We start from the raw sequence: 20630 nt of genomic DNA on the forward strand, positions 1-20630 counted from the left end.
CTAGGCAAGTAAGGTTGTTATTTTCCATATTAGCCCAATATATGTAATCTTTTGGGTCATAATGATGATATCTAATCCTCAAGAGAGTCTTTATTATGTGCTAGGCCCTCTTCTAAGTCCTCTCCATGTGTTAACCATTTAATTCTTACTGCAATACTTCTGGGCAGATGTTATTATGATCCCCATGCTGGAATGAGGAAGTTGACACACCTTGATAAAGATCAGACAGCTAATCGGCAGCAATGCCATATTACCTGCAATGCCATAACTCCGGTCCATGTGCTTCGTAGTTTTGTTCATAGTAGGCATTTAATACACATTTTTGGAAATTGGAAGGAGAAAGGGGCAATTGATTAAAAAAAAAAAAAAAGTAGGTGGCAAATGGGTTATTCTCTGATATTTTATATTTCTCTTTTTAAATATCAGATTCAAAGCCGAGGAAGACACGTGTCTAAGTAAGAGAAATTCTTATAAACTGAGAAAACTTCCTCAGACTTTATTTCTTGATGACTCTGTGCTATTCCCCTCCCACCCTTCCCCCCACCTTCAGTCTCTGAGGCAAACATGTACTCATTCTTCAGGAAGGAGTTGAAATGTCACTTCCTGGTGAAACTTTCCCTGAAGCTCCTCATGTAACAGCACACAATGATTAAGAATGTTCCTTCTGTCCCCCCCGGGCACTCTTGCCTGACTGTTACAGAGCTCATCTCATAGTATGGATGGCTGTTGCTTGACTTCCCATTAAGCTGGGAGTACCAACCATGTCCTTCATCTTTATGTGACTGACTGGAGGCACATAAAGTCCCCCTCTCCCCATACCCGGAGTCCCCAGTCAGAGGAAACTCCACTGCCGATACTCCCATCCCTCAATGACAAAAAAAGTCGCCATTCGGCATTCCCCTGTGAGTTATTGACTCCCAGGGCCAGTCAGGGCAGGCTTCTCACTACTACTCCTCCCTCAGTATCAGTTCAGACTTTACTGTCTCTGAGAACAAAATTAATGTTTGTTTTCGGAAGGCGTTGTTGACTGTATAGTTGGGCCAGTAAAGGAATCAGCAGGCCTGCCATTTTCCTGGGGGACTGTTAGGACAGAAACTCAGGTCTGCAGGGCTGCTCCCCGCAAGGGAGCCAGAGCCCACCTCACCCCACAACTACATCCACCACCATCCCTCAAAGGTAAGCTTTCCCTGAGATGTGGCACAGGCCAGGGGCTGAGGAGCAGGTAGTAAAATTTTCAGACTGAAAAGCTTGTTTTAAAAAGGATAGTTTTTATGGAAACATAATCTAAAAATAAAAAGTAAAACACTCTGAGGGGAGGCGAGCCATCCTCTGGCAGCTAAGGTTGATTGGGTGGTGCTGACATTTTGAGAATCTTCTTTCTGAGAGTCAAGGCAAAGCACCGTTGAGCTAAAGGGTCTCTTCAACTTTGTGGTTCCCTCTGCCTTCACCCTGTGATTCAGACCCTCCTCACCTCACCGCATTCACATGCCCATGGCAGCATTGCTCACAATAGTTCTAGACGTGGAAACAGCCTCAACGTAAATCGACGGATGAATGGATAAAGAAGATTCAGTGTATATATTATTCAACCACAAGGAAGAAGGAAATCCTGCCACTTGGGACAACATGGATGGACCTTCAGGGTAATACTCTAAGTGAAATAAGTCAGAGTAAGGCAGATATTGCATGGTATCACTTGCATGTGGAATTTAAAATAATGAAGTCAAACTCATACAACAGAAAATAGAAAAGTAGTCGCTGGGGGCAGGGGAGAAGGAAGGGGAGAAAAATAGGAGAGAGGTTAGTGAAAGGTACAAACTCAGCTGTAAGATGAATAAGGCCCGAAGATCTAGTGAAAAGCATGAAGACTGATATAGATAACACTGTATTGTATAACTGAAAACTGTTGAGAGAATAAAACTTAAATGTTCTCCACAGGGTGATAGATGCATTAATTAACTCAATGGGGGGAAATCCTTTCACAATGTATATAAGTATATTAAATCACCTTGATGTATACTTTAGGTATCTTATAATTTTATATTAAACCTCAATGAAACTGACAAAAATAAAATTTATAAATAAGGCAAACTTTTAAAAATATATGTATATATTTTATTGAAGTATAGTTGACTTACAGATACACAACAAGGTGATTCGTTTATACATATACATGTATATTATTTTTGCAGTTATTTTCATTATAGGTTATTACAAGATATTGACTATGGTTCCCTATGCTATAGAGTAAACTTTTGTTGTTTGTTGCATATCTATTTTTTTTTAATTTGAAATCTAGCATTCTGTTCATACTAAATCAAACAAATGGAATGAAAATGTCATAAAAAAAATAAAATAAAAAAATAAAAAAATAAAAAAAAAAAAAGAAAATGTCATAAACTTTTTAGTTAGGCAAAAACTGATAAGTTTTCTAATATATATATTATACTTATTATTTATATATATGTAGACAAAAGCTTTTCTACTATGCTTGATAAAGGCTTTAGACAGAACATTAAAAAAAAAAAAAAGAAGAGATGGAGAAGTTGGAAAACATAAACAAAGGGAGGACTCAATGTGAAATAGAAAAAAATGAAACTAGATAAAAGTAAAAGATCATTTTGTAGTCCAGTTGTTTTTAAACATGACAAGGCAAACTTTTTTTTAAAAAAAGAGATTGTGTGATGATTTTTAAGAGAGCTTTTTAGTTTCAAACTTTGATATCTAAATATAAAATAACTAACCTCTAAGTCTAACAATAATAGAAAGAAAAAAAGAAATTCCCAATCTCATGTAATGTTTTAGGAATGTTAAATTAAGAGAGTTGTTAGAGGAAATGAGTTTGTTCCCCCCGCTTTGCTGGGCTCCAGTGCAGAGATGTTGTTCAGTCACCCAGCTGTGTCTGACTCCTTGTGACCCTATGGACTTCAGCAGGCCAGGCCTCTCTGTCTCTCACCATCTCCCATAATTTGCCCAAGTTCATGTCCATTGCATCAGTAATGCCATCCAGCCATCTCATCCTCTGATGTCCTCTTCTTCTATGCTCAATCTTTCCCAACATCAGGGACTTTTCCAAAGAGTCAGCTGTTTGCATCAGATGACCAAAATACTGGAGTTTCAGCTTCAGCATCAGTCCTTCCAATGAGTATTCAGGGTTGATTTCCCTTAAGATTGACTGGTTTGATCTTGCTGTCCAAGGGACCCTCAGGAGTTCTCCACCACCATTGTACAAAGACATCCATTCTTCAGCTCCCCGCCTTCTTTACAGTTCAGCTCTCACAACCATAGAGGTGTTATCAATGCACTAAATAAATGGGAGGAGTATTCTAAGGCAGGTGTCTAAACAATAGAGCAATACCAAAATTTCAGATTTCCCCAAAGGAAAAGAAAACAGCAGTCTGAGAAAGAAAGATTGGATATAGAAAGATACCATTGAGACATTTATTCAATAAATGTTTGGTACTAATGCAAAACCCTAAAGAAATATTTCTACTATTCTTATAAAAGTCAAAGTCTAAAAACTTAGACACTTTCTTTATGTGTGTGTGTGCTTAGTCAGTCATGTCGGACTCTTTTGTGACCCCACAGACTGCAGCCACCAGGCTTCTCTGCCCATGGGATTTCCCAGGCAAGAATACTGGAGTGGATTGCCATTCCCTTCCCCAGGGTATCTTCCTGACCCAGGGATCGAACCTGCATCTCCTGTGTCTCCTGCACTGCAGGCAGATTCTTTTACCCACTGAGCTATCAGGAAGCCCTCACTTTTCTTACATTTCAGAAAAATATACTGGAAGGGAGGCTTTTAGTCACATGTTTGAGAGCCAGGCTTTAGGCAGTGTTGTCCAGTACAACCTTCTGTGATTATGGAAGATTATGGATTATGGTATATAGTTGTGCAGTCCAGTGTGGTAGCCCCCGGCCACATGTGGCTAGTGGCCACTTAAAATATAGTTAATGTGATTAAGAAGCTGAACTTTAAATTTTAATTAATTTAAATTTAAATAGCTACATATGCTCATTTGCTACCATATTAGACATCCCAATTCTAGAGTCATGTTGACTTATGTTCAAATCCCAGTTATGCCTTTTTATAATCCATGTAACCTGAGGGAAAACAATAAAACTTTCTAAGCTTTCAGAGTCTTCAGGTAGAAAATGCAGACATTAATGACATTCACTCTTTGGGGAATGTTGATGGTTAAATGAGATAATGCAGATATCAGAGTTATCTGCTTAACAGAGTGCCTAGCACAAACTGAATGCTCAATAAGTATTATCAAATTATTAATGAATATCAAAACAGATGATAAGAATATGAGATATAAGTCTTTCCAATTTAAATAAGAGAAAAATTGTCATCTTAATAATGGAAGAGTTGTTCTTTGTCCTATTGCCATATCTTATTTTCTTCATAGTATTACCACTCTCTAGAAATCATATTATTGATTTGTTCATTTACACAGTTTTTATGTTTACCTTGCAAGAACATGAAGTCCATGAAGGTGGCTTGTTCATCAGTGTCATTGTTTTTAGTAAGTCCAGTATCTTGACAAGCACCTAGTCCACAATCAGTACTTTATGAGCTGTGACTGAGTAGATGAATTAAGAAACTAACCTAATCTCGTGCTCTCCCAGGAACCTGCTTATCAAAAGAGAAAAGACACTTTTTTCCCATTCAGATAGTTTATAGGAGATGATTAATAATGGGTAAGTATAGGATGATTTTATAAAATACTATGGATTGATTAAACCAAAGTTGATACTGCATTTTTTATAAGATTTAGAACTTCAACTCTCTGGATTGTTTTATTACATAGTTACTCAAGAATTGCTAAGTGCTTTAAAGTACTACATATAAAATTTGCAAATATAAATGATATTCCATCAAAATAAATTGCCTTTATTTTTGCTAAACTTGTTTTTAAAGAAAATGCAATCAAAATATGAAGATGTTTTCCCAAAAATAAAGTTCAATTAACATAAACAAAATGGAGATAACTACACTTTTATTCACTGATTTGTTTCAAATACATTTTGCATGATTTAGTATTCAGTGAAAGTACAGTCTAAAAAATTTTTTTAAAAACATTTAAATCATCTCTAATTTGCAGTACCACCACAGTTAAAATATATTAAGTTAATATAGTTATAATTTACATAATATCACTGACACCAAAGTATACTTAATATAAACTGAACTAGATTATAATTTGCTGGGCAGAAATCTCCGCTAATTGCCAGAGTAGTATTCTGAACAGTGATTGACATGTAGCAATCAGAAATACAGTCAGGATTTATAATCTCAAAGGATCTATAATCTAATGTTTCAGATCCAGGTGGGAAAAAATGAGAAAACACTCTGCTACGTTAAGAGAAGTGGTATTTTTGGTTTGCTTACTTTGCTCCTTTTTTAAATCATTAGATATGATCATCACATCTAAGGATAAAGAAGTGAATAGGTTTACATCAGATATTCAAATCCAAAGTAATAATTCTTATTATAGCTAAAAATTACACAGTATTTACTATTTGTTCAACACTGTTACAAGACTTTGTATAAAAAGCATCCTATCCTTCTGTCCACTGGTCAGACAACACAAAGACATTTCCAAACAAAACTCTTTACCTTTCCCACAAACCTGCAAATCAGGTTATTTTCTTAATTATTATTTATTGTTACCAATGTACTCTCTTCAAGGACACCTTAAAGAAAAAAAAGGACACCTTAAAAATCAAAATATGGAGACGCAAAACAGATTTTTTTTTTTTTCTATTTATTCATTTGGCTGCAACCCTCAGCGTGCATGTGGGATCTTAGTTTCCTGACCAGGGATCAAATCCTTGCCCCCTGCTGTGGAAGCTCAGAGTCTTAATCACTGGACCATAAAGGAAGACCCAAAATAGATTATTTTAATATTGGATATGTTGAAAATATATGCATTGAAAACGACATAGTTAAAATGCAACTTTACTTTTGGGTCCCCATCTTCTCTTTAAAACACATTCAGCTGAGCTAAATGTTAAATATCCAGTCTCATACAATAGTTAGAACTCCAAATTTTAATCAGTTTCCAAATGATGTTTTGTTAATTCTTCTTCCCCCCAGTTCTGGCTTCAGGCTGGATGTCTGCAATGAGCATGTCACCTGGGTCACTTCTCTTTGATTTGTTCCTGTTGCTTCCCCGCCTGCCAGATGACAGGCTCCTGGCTTTCTGGGCCTGATTCAGAGGAGGGAGGAAGGGAAAGGGAAAGAAGGGACTAACTCACGGCAGGCTAGCCCCTGGTCCAGGCAGGCAATGTCAGTGCCCCCTCTCCAGGGTGGTGGGGTTTTAGTGGATTCCTCAAAGCTTTACGATCATGCCCCTACTCCCCCCATTCCCTTGACCCAGAGGACTCATTTGTCTTCCCGGTAGTCACTTACAACTCCTCTCTCACGTGAACCTCCAAGCTCCTTCTGCTAAGAATTCCTCCCCGTGTCAAGAGGCCTATCAGACACATGTGGAACTCACACTGGATTGTTGACCTCAACCCACATCTGGGGAGACCCTCAGGCACCCCTACCCTAACAATGGTTTGGAGACAGGCCAAGTCGAAAAGCAGGAGCCACTACCACCAAAGCGATTCATCAGCCTTTATCCGCTCTCCAGACTTCCTGGGCAAGAATCAGACCCTAGGCCATGGCTCCCTTAGCTTCTCAGAAAGGAGACAGGCACTAGCTATTTATTTGGCAGTCAGCCAATCCCCAGTAGCAAAACCGCCTAGCTGACCTGAAATGATCAAAAATGCATGAGAGATTCCAACAGAGATCAGAAGAGCCACCCAATGTGTCTAGTCTAAATTGTCAACCAATGGGGGTTGGATGGTTACTCAGAAACAGATAATGAATACCAAGTGACCAAGTTCTCACCAGTATGATGTGAGCAGAACTGACACCCACATGTTTGGTTTCACTAGCTCTCTCCTTTTTTTGCTGTCGTTCAGTCACTAGTCGTGTCCAACTCTTTGGACTGCAGCATGCCAGGCTTCCCTGTCCTTCACCATCTCCCAGAGTTTGCTCAAACTCCTGTCCATTGAGTCGGTGATGCCATCCAATCATCTCATCCTTTGTCGACCCCTTCTCCTCTTGCCCTCAATCTTTCCCAGCATCAGAGGCTTTTCCAATGAGTCAGCTCTTTGCATCAGGTGGCCAAATTATTGGAGCTTCAGCTTCAGCATCAGTCCTTCCAATGAATATTCAGGGTTGATCTCCTTTGGGATCGACTGGTTTGATTAACTATTAATAATTTAGGACTCAAGTTCTTGCCATCTTGGTGCTTGGGATCCTCTAGGATACTGGCTCTCAAACCTGTTGTCTCAGAACCCCTTCACACTCTTTTTTTCCTCTTTCTTTTTTATTTTTTAATTATGAAAGTATGGTAACACACTTATAGGAGACTTGGAAAATGCAGAACAAAGTTACCTATAGTGTCACTATATATTAGAATTACTTTTCAAACAGATAAGTTAAGACTTTTAGTTGGAGTTTCAATAGCAAACTCTCAAAAATTATTAGAATGAATATACAGAAAGGTAGAAGGGTATAGTAGACCTGAAAACCACTATGAACCAATTCAACATAATTAAGATTTATACAATTTTCCCACAACAGTGGGATACAAATTCTATTCAAGTTCCCATAAACGATAAACTAGTAGATACTGGAACATATCCAGGGACATAAAACAAGGTGCAAAAATTTCATGGTCTAAAGATATGGAAATAATATAGTCTGTTCTTGTATTCCCTTCATACTCTTAAAAATCACTGAGAACCCATGAAAACCCTGAATACTGATAACACCAAATACTGGCAAAGATGTGAAGTATCGGTGCACCCCAGGAGGCAATGTTTCTCTACCTTAAAAATCCCAGGGCCAGTGACTTTTTCAGTGGCCCTGCGGTTAAGATTCCACACTTCCATGCAACAGGCATGGGTTCAATCCCTGGAGGGGGAACTAAGAACCTACATGCTGTGCTGCACAGCAAAAAATAAATAAAAAATAGAAATCCCAGGACCAGATGCCAGACAACGAGGGGCCATCCCTGTAGCTTCAAACCACCCAAAGTCATTCAAATGAGCCAATTCTAAGGTGTTTCCTCTGCTCTGCCAATATAGTGAGCAAAAGTAACAGCATCTTTATCCACTATTAGCTTTGCAGCATCAGTGTAAATGTCAACATAGTGAAAAAGACAAATAACAACTGAATATTATTATTAAAATAGTTTTGACCTCTCAGACTCTCAAGAGTATCTTGGAGACTTTCAGGAGTCTGCTGTCCTGGAATTCTCTCTACATCTGCATGGTCCAGGTTAAAAAGTGTAAAATAAAATGAAGCCGCTAAGTCGTTTCTGACTCTTTGTGATCCCATGGACTGCAGCCTGCCAGGCTCCTCTGTCCATGGGGTTTTCCAGGCAAGAATACTGGAGTGGGTTGCCATCCAGGTTAGGTGACCTCTATAGTCAGCCTCTTTAAGGAGAAAGCTAGTCATGCCAAACATGTATGTGTCACTTATGCTCACAAGATATTGGCAAGAAATTGGTCACTTGGTATTCATTAGCTATTTCTTTTTAATGCTTATTTTTATTTATTTATTTGACTGTGCTGTCTTAACTGTTGCACACAGGATCTTCGATCTTCTGGTTGTGGTATGCAGGAACTTTAGCTGCAGCATGCAAACTCTTAGTTGCAGCATATGGGATCTAGTTCCCTGGCCAGGGATCAACCCAGGCCCCCTGCATTGGGAGTGTGGAGTCTTAGCCAGTGGGCCACCAGGTAAGTCCCCATTAGTTATTGCTGAGTAACCATCCAATCCCCATTGGTTGATAATTTAGGCTAGACTTGTTGGGTAGCTCTTCTGGTCTCTTTTGGAATCTCTCATGCATTTTTTGGTCAGTTTCAGGTCAGCTAGGCCATTTTGCTACTGGGGATTGGCTGACTGCCACGTGAAGGGATGATGTGACTAGTCATGTGTCATTCACCATTCAGTATGCTCGCCCAGGCTTATTCACAGACAGCAGCAAAATTCCAAGACAGAGTGATGAACTGACAAACTATCATACCCACTGCTTTCTATTAACCAAAGCAAGTCATAAGGCCAGCTCATACTCAAAGGGTGGAGAAATAGACTCTACATATTGAAAAGAGAAGCAACAAAGTCCCATTGCAAAGAGTATGGAAGCAGCAAAGAGAATCATTGCAACCAGTCTGTAAGAACTCTACCACACATGGCTAAAGCTAACCCCCAAGAAAAGTGAGAGAATTCAGTTGCAGCCATAAGCTTATAAGTGTGTGTGTGTGTAAGAGTGTGTGTGTGTGAGTGTGTGTGTGTGTGTGTGTGTGTGTGTGAGTGTGTGTGTGTGTGAGTGAGTGTGTGTGTTGCTCAGCTGTGTCTGACTCTTCGCGAACCCATGGACTGTAGCCCACCAGGCTCCTCTGTCCATGGAATTCTCCAGACAAAAATACTGGAGTGGGTAGCCATTTCCTTCTCCAGGGGACCTGCCCAACCCAGAGATTGAACCCAGGTCTCCTACATTGCAGGCAGATTCTTTACCATCTGAACCACCAGAGACGTCCCAAGCTAAAGAAAAGCAAGCTAGGAACACCTGCCCTTGCAGATGTCAAGACAAATAAAATGGACTAGAAGCCAGAAACAAACCTACACATATGTTGAAACTCAGTTATAAATTAGTGTGTATTCTATATCTGTGGAAAACTAAGGACTGAAGACTTCAGTGAGAAAGGCAAAACAATTCTACAAGGCAGTAGATATCCTTACAATCTGGAAGAAAAGAAGGGTCTCTTGTGTAAGATCCAAAGTTACCATAGGCAGGGAGAAAATGCCACATTTGACTATACTAAAATTTGGAACTTCTGTTCATCAAAAGACACTATAAAAAGCACAGTAAGGTAAGCCAGTGTGGAAAGGGGAGAGGAATCAGTAATTACATGATAAGAATAGAACAGCAAGGCAGAACTGGCTAAAACTGGCCAAAGAACCATAAACTGGAAGGGAATTTCTCTAACGCAAATAACTAATAAAAGAATATTAACTGGAATTCATGAACAACTACTGCAAAGAAAAAATGAGTAAAGGGCATAAGCATTTCAGAGAAGAGGAAATACTTGTGATGAATAAATATATAAAAAGATGTCCAGACTCACTCATAATAAGGGGAAAAAATTGAACCCAGATGGCATTTTATGCCTCCCTGATCTTGCAAATATTAAAGTATCTGACATGCCAAATGTCTTCAGAGTGAAGGTATTTAGCACCAGAAAGAGTTATCCACTTTGAGTAGCAGCACAGCCTTTGTGGAAAACAATTTGACCAAACATAATAAAGTTGCACATGGCACACTCCCTACCCCAGCAATTTCCCTCCTAGGTCCGTGCATTAGAGAAAGTCATGAGGAGCCGTATATACAATATTCACAAAAATATTGCTCATAAGGGCAAATGCTAGGGAAAAGATAAATATCTAAACAATATTTAAGCAGATAAATAAATTATACTTTAATATTTTGGAATTCTATATACAGTACTTGAAAGTGAATGACTCAACAGAAAGAAATCTCAAAAAATGATGTTAACCACATCAACAATAACAAAAAGACAAGGCAAGTCATAAAAAAATATATGGCACAATTTCTATTGTGATAAAATTATAGCCCAAGCCAAACAGCACATTGTCTTAGGAGTTTATTCTGTCGCCAACTTGACTGAAGCTAGGAACTACAAGTCCCAGAGTTTCCTTCCTTCTATGGTTTAAGGTTAGACTTGGTTAAAAGAGGAACTTGAGCAACATATTGGAGGCAAAGGTGAAGCTGCAAACATTTTCTTTTTTTTTTTTTAATGCTTCTTGTAAAGTTTATTTGCAGCCATTTTGTGTGTGTGTGTGTGTGTGTTTTACAAATTTTGAAGGTTACAGTCCACTTACTGTCATTATTACAAAATACTGGCTATATCCCCTTGTAGCCTATCTTATAACCAATAGTTTGTGCCTTTCACTCCCTCTCCCCTGTATTGCATCTCCCCAGACCCCTACTACTCCCATCTGGTAACCCCACTACTATGTTCTCTGTATTTGTGAGTCTATTTCTTTTTTGTTATTCACTACTTTGTTGTATTTTTTAGGTTTCACATATAAGTGATATCATACAGTATATGTCTTTCTCTGTCTGACTTATTTCACTTAGCGTAGTGCCCTCGAAGTCCATCTGTGTTTCTGCAAATGGCAAGACTTCATGCTTCTTTTATGGCTGAGTAGTATCCATTGTGTATAGGAAGGTGTGGGCAGGCAGATGTGGTGGGCAGAGCAGCGGTGCCAAGGAGTGCCAGCTGAACTTCCTCTCCGCACCCCTCAGCCCCTTTCCCCGCTGCTGGCCCTGGACCAAGACAGTGGGCCGTGGCCCCAAGAGCGGCAGCGGCGCAGAGGCGGTCACTTCCACAGTCCCCTCCAGCTCCCTCCTTGTGGCCCCACCCCACTGCTGAAGGGCCTCCCTGGTGGTTCAGAAAAATGGTGAAGAATCTGCCTGCGATGCAGGAGACCAGGGTTCGATCGCTGGGTCGGGGAGATCCCCTGGAGAAGAGCATGAGAACCCACTCCAGCGTTGTTGCCTAGAGAATCCCATGGACAGAGGAGCCTGGTGGGCTCAGTCCATGGGGTCACAAAGAGCCGGACACGACTGAGTGACTGACATGCTTTCTATGGCTGGGGGGGCACGTTTAGATACTTAGATTCCCCTGCAGGCCTGTCTCGTCCAAGCCCGCGCTGCCTCAGGAGGCGGCCTAGTGTTTTTTCCTGCATTTCTCCCATGGCCCCCTGCAGATCTTCACTGAAAGATCTCAGGTATAATTCCTATAAGAAACCCCTCAGCCCACATCACTCACAGTGGCTCTGCTTTCCTGACGAGACCCTAACTGATAGAGCGAAAAACTACAGATGAGCACGGAAACACTTTACACAGAATTCAAGATACTGGTGTCCTCTTGGTGGGTGGGCGCGTAGGGGCAGGATAGCATTAAGGAGGGGCACACAGGGGACTTCTGAGGCACTGGTATGTTCTTTTTCCTAAGATATGTGGTGGGTACATGAGTATTCATTTCATTAACATTATTAAATTGCACAAAATATATACTCCTGTATGTAATAAATTTTATAAGTAAAAGTTAGAAATAAAAAAGCCATAGGGTTCCAATCTTTAGGGAAAGTTAAGATGCTTTAAAGGGGAAGGAGAAAACAAATCTCCTGACTCAGAGAGAAAGGCGGCGGTGTTAGCTCCCGGGACAAGGTCTCTGTGCAGAGAGGCGAAAAAGGCAGCCAGATCCAGAGACCTGGAAGGTGAGATGAGAGACTCAGGGTGCAATTAATATTTATTACATATACATTGGTTCTGCTGGATACTGATTTGAGCTATATGACTTTGGGCAAATTGATTTAGGGCACTGGGACTTAGTAGAAATCTAGATGGTCAGAAGACGGGACCTCCAAGGAAAGAAATCCAAACCTGGATTCCAAAAGAATGTATCTGCATTTCAAATAGAGACAATCCAGGGAGTGTGTCCTTGAGACAACAATAAACTGCTACTGCCTAAGCAGCCATCAAAAAGCCAGGTTAGGGAGGAGGGATGAAAAGAAACCAGGAGATGTTTGACGACAGTGTTTTTGGAAAATATTTCATGGACACTTGCTCAGAATTAAAATTCCACAATATTTATATACTACTGTAAGAAGGAACATCTTAATGTAGCAAAATGCTACTAACTCTGTGTACTGTAGTTTATCTATGTTAATTGAGGACTGATAAAATCTGAAACCATAATCTGTGATAAAGATGGAAAATAAGGTTTTGAAAATGTATTTTTGCAAATCCAGAAAATGAAATGGCCACAGGATGGCAGTAAAAGGTAAGAGATAAGGCTAGGCCATGTATGTTATTCACCCTTAGCAGCAGCCCTTAAAAGTGTTTTAAAGATACATAAAACTTCCAGTGTCCGAATATAACCTGTAAACTATTATTAAAACTGGATATACAAACAAATAAAAATATCCTAAATACTGGAGTTCTTTGACTAAAATTTGTTTCCTCAAGTAACATTTTACTTGCCCAATTTTTGATCATGACATCATTTAGACACTGTGCCTCCCATACCTCTATCTTCAAGTGTAAACTAATATTATTACAAATAAATTATAAAGTAATTCAGTTATATTTTAAAGGACATTCATAAGTGTAAGGCAAGATTTCCATCTTGGTTTCCCTTGAGTTCTCATTGCTTGATACTCTTCCTCTGCCCTTATCTCATTTCCAATCAAAGCCATTGTCATCTTAAAAAATATTTTTAAGGACTTCCCTTTTGGCTCGGCTGGTAAAGCATCCACCTGCAATGCAGGAGACCTGAGTTCAATCCCTGAGTTGGGAAGATCCCCTGGAGAAGGGAAAGGCTACCCACTCCAGTACTCTGGCCTGGAGAATTCCATGGACTGTATAGTCCATGGGGTCGCAGAGTGGGATATGACTGAGTGACTTTCACTTTCACTTTTTCTGTTCACTTTGAAAATGATCCTTGAATTCAAAATCTTGTTTTCAATGATCTTCTTGGTGAATTCTTCACACTCATAAACGTAAATAGAACTTACTCATATACTTCCAATTTTAACTTCTAGAGCTATCACTTCAAAGTGAATGGGTAAACAGCCAATGAAGGAATTTTAATAGAAGTGATGTCTCATCAAAGGAATATCAAGTATATGTTGTATGTGTAAAACACACTCTGGATTTCAAAGATTTAGTATGGAAAAAAATGAATATAAAATGTCTTAATATTTTGTATGTTGAAATAGAAATTATAATATTTTATATGTACCAGATTAAATAAAAACATAATTTTAAAAATTTTAAAGGAATATCAAGGATAACCTTGATTAAGAGAATCATGCATTACAGAACATCATGCATATTCATTAATTTGTTCTACATAAATCTGTTCATGTGTGCAAGGTACCAGGCAGTATAATATGTGCTGGATATCATAGCAGGAGATAGACATTGCCCTCAAGAAACTTACAGTCTAGTTGGGCCAACAGACAGACAAATAGGCAGGTGCCATGCAGGTGACCACTGCTAAGGCTGGAAGTCAAAACACAGTAAGCACTAGAAGCTGAACTCTGTGAAAGTGAGGATTTGGATCAGTTTTGTTCATTACCTCAGTGCAGGAATGGCAGCATATTTTATGAGGCCCAGTACAAAATGAAAATATAGGGCTTCCTGTTTATTAAAAAAAAAAAAATGTTAAGAATTTAAAACAGCAACAGCAAGGCCTTCAGCCAAATGTGGGACTGTGCTGAGCTCAGAGCTTATGAAGCCACTCTGACCCATGCCTTAAACAGTGCCTGGCATCCAGTAGGCTCTAGTTAAATAATTGTGAAAAGAAGAGGGGCCTGGACTTGCTAAATCAGCCAAGATTCCCTGAGCCCTTCTAGTTCGGTTGAGATGGGAAGTTCAAGTACCCCCAGGGAACAGTGTCGAAGAGAAAGTACATGTGTGAAGTCCCACAGCAAGAGGGAGAACCTGGCTCGTGGAGGAAGTAAGGGTCATAAAATTAATGGAGTAAGTATTAGTCTGGGCTTCCCAGGTGGCACTAATGGTGAAGAACCTGCCTACCAATGCAAGAGACAAAAAGAGACAAGGGTTTGATCCTTGGGTTGGGAGGACCTCCTGGAGGAGAGCATGGCAATCCATTCCATTATTCTTGCCTGGAGAATCCCACGGAAAGAGGAGCCTGGCAGGCAACAGTCCATGGGGTCACAAAGAGTTGGACAAACTTAGCACACTGCCCAAATTACCCCACACTGTTAAGGAAGAAAAAAGAAGAGGAAATATTAGTGTGTATCTTCCATTTTTTTCCGTAAAATTTTCTCTGTTACATCCTCTCTATGTGTGCATGCCTGTATACTGGATCACAGTGTAAAATACTGAAAATTATTTACTGGGTTAAGGTCACAAAGGCATCAAAGGCCCTAGGCTACAGCAGGGGAGAAGCAGTCTGGGGTGAGCAACAGAGTGCAGCGGGGCGATGGGGACAATGAATCTCAGATGAGCCTAGAAAAGTAGCAGGATTAAATTCAAGCAGGGCCTTGCACACCTTATTAAAAATTTAGATGTCATTCAGATGGCATTAAGAAGTCACTAAAACTTTTAAAAAGAGAGTGATGTCATCAGATTGCACTCCCAAATTAGCTGCCATTTGGAATGAATTCTACATACATGCTGCAAACCTTAATTGCCCTCCAGTAGCCCTGAGAATAAAACACCAAATCTTCCCCTGGTTGACAGGGTCCTTCTGGATTTGAAAATGAGGCCAGACCTCACTGTGACTGACTCCCGCCTAACTCACTTAACCCCAAAATGCCAGTCCTCTCCTTTCTCCTGGGTACCAGTTAGCCTCTCTCTGGCTGTGCTAGCAGCCTTCTTGCTCCTCTGCCCTCTGCTGGCCCTCTGCTTGGTGAATTCCTCCTCATCTTTCTGGCCTCAGGTTAAAGACCTCTGGGCATCTTGGGCTACCTTTCTCTGAGCTCCCACTTGCCCTTCCCCCGGAATGAAATCCTGGAAGCCCTTATCATGCTGAACATTTGAGTTGTTTCTCATTTAAAGACTCTGTTACCACTAAGCTATAACCTACAGAAGCAGAGACTGTCTGAGGGGCCTCACTGCAGCATCTAACACATGAGCAGCCCACAGGGGCATGGATGACACACAGTAAGCTCTGAGCGGACATCAACACATGAAAGAAAACACAGCTCCTGGAAGCATGGGTTACTATCAAAAAGTGTTACAACTATGCATGAGATCAAAGAGAGGAGAGATGGAGAGGCATGGGCAGCTGCAAGAGCTCTTGGAGATGTACAGCCGTACAATGTACAATACGGGCTCAGTCATGTCCAACCCTGTGACCCCAGGGACTGTAGCCCACCAGGCTTCCCTGTCCATGGGATGTCCCAGGAAAGAAAACTGGGGTGGGTTGTCATTTCCTACTCCAGGGAATCAAACCCGCATCTCTTGAGTCTGCTGCATTGACAGGTGGATTCTCTTATCACTGTGCCACCTGGGAAGCCCCACGTACAGTTGACGGGATGCTAATTCTATTATGTGCTGAGCTAACTGCATTTTACCTAGCCACTGGGCACCCTCTCTGACACAGGTTTCTTCCTACAGGAAGTGAAACTCCGTTTAACTAATGCCAGGAGAACTGTGACCCTAAAGAATGTATGAACTGGAGCTACTCAAGACTGCAGTGTCCCCTCTATTGTTCTGGTAAGCCCCCAGGCAAAGAAGGAATGGAATCAAGTGCTAATTCCCCTACTTCAGAAAAGAGGAGCAACTCAGACTTGGATGGGGCTGGGTGTCTTTTTTCTTGAAAGACTATTTCCTTTCTCAATATCTCCCTTGAAATGAAACATCTGTCCTTGAGAAGTTTCCTGCTGAACTTATTGGTTCATATAATTAGAGGAACCAGCATATCAGCAGTCTGCAACTAAGGGGATATTGAAAGAGGAATCCTTCCTGTCCTTAAGCTTAGATAGGTCTTCCTCCCCACAGTTCTGAAAAAGGAGCTCCAATCTTTACCTGTGACTCCAGGAAAGACACTGTGAGCATATTATTTGTAACCTCCAGAAATGTTTCTCAAATTGGCTTTGCCCCCACGTTTCCTAGCCTCCTCAACCTACACTTTCTTTCTTACCCAAATTCCTCCAAACTCTCTTTAAACTCCACTCATGGGACCTTTTTTAGTTTCTCTGCCCTTTGTTATATATACTTTGCTTCTCTCACTAAGAATCCGACCCCTCTCTTTTTAACTCAGGGGTCCTGTTGACCGTGCCTCAAGAATGTCAACTTGGCCTTCACTTGACGAGAACATTTCCCTTACATATTAAGTCTGTTTGATGGAGTGGACTCTGTAGGGCACACGAGGGCACCAGTTCAAACTCTACAGCAGGCGCGGCTTTCAGACTTGGCCTCCACTCATCGCACCCAAGTCAGCGGGGCTTCCACCTGGCCATGAGGTTCTTTACCAATTATCTGCTCAGAAGCAGCCCCTCCTCTGGAGTGTGGGTGAGGGGGCAGAGGTAAGTGAACACACAGTTCTCCCTTTTGGGGATGAGACAGGAGGAAGGCAGAGAATACAAGTGAATTGTACACAAAACTGAACATAGCCTCCTTACCCTGATAGATTTTATGTGATACTAAAGCCAAATTAAACTTATAAATTCTATTTTAAACACTAAAAAGAAATATGTCCAAATTTATCACATTCACTTAATGTGACAATTAAAAGTGTTTTGCTGAATCTGCCATATCACACCCATCAGTACACTGAATCTGTGATATATATAATTCTGTCCTAGCTGAAGATTTAGTTTTGTCACCACTATTCAGTATTCAAACTACAGTTTTGCAGACCTACTATTATTATTCTTTGTAGAAGCACCACTTTGCAGTATGCAGGATCTTAGCATCCCTGACCAGGGATCAAACCCCTGCCCCTGCATTGGACCACCAGGTTAGTCCTGCAAAACAATTATTTCTGCAAGAATGCCCACTGGGCCTTCACTTGACTTCATTTACATATTAAGTCTAATTCTGTTTTTTCTCACCACCTTGTGATGATAAAAGTGATACTCTTTGGTGCCAACAAAATTATGAACATAAATACAAAAGGAGGCAAAGAAATTGAGTTAGACTTCAATTAGAAGATGATTTAGGGGATCTCAAATACTATTTTTTATACTAGCATCAAAATGAAAACATTTTTCAGTTTCTTATAGATAACAATGACTTTGCAGGGAAATACAGCTCTAAAATATTGCTGGGTGACTACCTTCCCTAATACTCACATAACCCTCTTTCAGGCTCCTCCATTATCACTTCCTCAGTGGTGAAAGTAACCAAGCCTTATCCAGTTGCAATAGCCAGCTCTTAGAGAGGTTTATCCTATAATATTCCTCCCAAAGTTCTAAAGCTCCAGATGGTCTCTCCTTCCTCTCTCTTAGCTCAGAGTATTTATGGACTATAACAATTAGCAATTCACCATTGAAACTTCTGTTTATTATATTATCTTGTTGTGCAGTTGCTCAGTCGTATAGGACTCTTAGCAACCCCATGGACCCAGGCCCGCCGAGGCCAAGTTGCAGCACGCCAGGCTTCCCTGTCCTTCACCATCTCACAGAGCTTTGCTCACTCATGTGCATTGAGTCAGTGATGCCATCCAACCATCTCAACCTCTGTCCTCCCCTTCACCTCTTGTCTTCAATCTTTCCCAGCATCAGGGTCTTTTCTACTTCTTTCTATATTATCTACTTTTACAACTTAATAAGTTAATGCCTGGTTTATACTAGATTTGATCTCTGCTACCCCTTCCTGGAGTAGGAAATGACAACCCACTTCAGTATTGTTGCCTGGAGAATCCCATGGACAGAGTCTGGTGGGCTACAGTCCGTAGGTCACAGAGTCGGAAAGGACTGAGCAACTGAGTGTGTACGCGCGCACCCCTTCCAAACAGCAGTAACCATCGTCTTGTTCTCAAATTTATTTGCATTCTTACAGTATCTACAGCCATAAAACCCATGCTGACTAATAGGAAAGTGTCCTTTTTGATCATTTTGTGCTCTTTATAAGGCACCCACACAGTCCTCCTCGGGTTCTTGTGTGATATTGTTCTTTAATTCCTTGACTCTGCCAATAAGAATTAGTCACTTACAACATGTCAGTTTGGATCCTCTGAGAAGCAGATGCCGAATGAAACAAGAAAGGGTGCAAGGGATTTATTAGAGGAAATGTCTGCAATGAGAAAAAAGCAAGAGAAGGCAGAGAGACTTCATACCCTGATATATGTCTGATATTTGCATAGAGAAAGAGGTATTGGGCAGGAAGAGCCTCGGATAGAAGGGAAGTCTCAGCTAGCCAATTGGGTGTCCCCACACTGAATCTGAGCTGGCTCTGTGATCGGTGATTTGTGGACAGCAACCCGGGGAAAGTGTGGCCTCACATCTTGCCACAGTGGATCCAAAGGTGTAACAGCTGGGCTATCGGTTCACTATGTTCCCTGCTGCAGATCTCTTAAAGGGACATTGGAATGGTGCACTTCCACGGCCACCATATAGAGCTTAATGTAAATATGACAGTATGAATATAATTCAAAGTGTTTCTGCTTCCAAGAATGTTTGCATATAAACTCCTGCACACATCTGCATTTTGAGCTTAATGCAAATTATAAAATAAACATTGTATTTCAGGAATCACTGAACATCTAAGAAATTTGGACAGAGGAAATTAGAGGCTTTGATCAATTCCTAAGACTCTAAAGTCTTCCAAGGAAGAAAGAAAACATTCTGCATATGCTTCCCTTCCCAGTCTTGAAGCATCTCTGGACTATGCCCAAGGCATCTGCTCTTTTCAAACTCCTTTTTACACAATAGGATCAAGTAAACCTCTTACCTAAACAGCACCCCTCCTGCAGAGGATGGGGTTTCGGAATAGATTAGTTAACTTTCCTTTTTTTCATAACAATTAAATTTTATAGAATAAGGTCCATGCTTTAACTCCAATTTGCTGCATCTATCAGGAACAAGTGAAATATGTTCCCAATTGAGGTGATACTAAACAACAACTTCAGAAAACTCAGTCAAATCAACTCAGCCTCAAGTAAAAGCCAAATTTCTCTGGCACATTTATGTACATACGTGGTATGTATGTATGTATTTGTGCTAGAAATTTAAATAATAAGAATTTTTGAATGAATGCTTGACAGGAAATATATTAAAAACACACATTTTGTTTGTTTCCTTTGGCTTGTTTGTTTTCTGAGAATATCCCAAGGGGAGAATGGGGACAGTGTGTTAACTATTTATGGCTGTGATAACAGAGTACCATAGACTGAATGGCTTAAACAATAAGCATTTATTCCTCACAATTCTAGAGGCTGGAAGCCTGAGATCAGGACAGAGCTCTTGGTGAGGACCTTCTTCCTGGCTTATTGACACAGCCACATTCTTGCTGTGTCTTCTTATGGAAAAAGAGAGGGAACAAGCTCTCTGGTCTCTTTTCCTAAGCACACTAATCCCATAAGAGGGCCCACCATCTATACCTAATTAGGTCCCTAAGATCCCCGTCTCCAAAAACCATCACAGTGGCAATTAGGGTTTCAACATATATGTTAGGAGGGACACGACATTCAGTCCACAGCAGGCAGGAACAACACAAGAGGCATGGAAACGTCTTAATGTTCTAGATCTCTTGGTGTGCAAGTGTGCTCACTCACTAAGTCGTGTCCGACTTTTTTGCGACCCCATGGGCTGTAGCCTGCCAGGCTCCTCTGTCCATGGGATTTCTCAGGTGAGAATACTGGAGGAGGTTGCCATTTCCTCTTCCAGGGCATCTTCTTGACCCAGGGATTGAACCCGAGACTCCTGTGTCTCCTGCATTGGGGGGGGGGGGGGGATTCTTTACTACTGCCCCACCTGGGAAGCCCCCAGATCTCTTGGAGATGAAGGCAATCCAAGGCCAAACATGAAGCAAATGCTTTGCTCTCAATCC

The 20630-nt window shown here is 40.7% G+C and overlaps 1 long non-coding RNA gene across 1 annotated transcript; it reads right to left on the reverse strand.

Moving 5' to 3' along the window:
• Nucleotides 1–3290: 3290 nt before the first annotated feature.
• On the reverse strand, nt 3291–5739 carry LOC133071895 (uncharacterized). The gene is made up of 3 exons (XR_009696553.1): nt 5627–5739; nt 4477–4639; nt 3291–3339 (listed from the first exon to the last, which is right to left on the reverse strand). It is a non-coding gene; the product is annotated as an uncharacterized LOC133071895 (long non-coding RNA).
• Between the last annotated feature and the right edge of the window lie 14891 nt (nt 5740–20630).

Source organism: Dama dama, chromosome 17 (genome assembly GCF_033118175.1).
Source record: "Dama dama isolate Ldn47 chromosome 17, ASM3311817v1, whole genome shotgun sequence".
Lineage (NCBI taxonomy): Eukaryota > Metazoa > Chordata > Mammalia > Artiodactyla > Cervidae > Dama > Dama dama.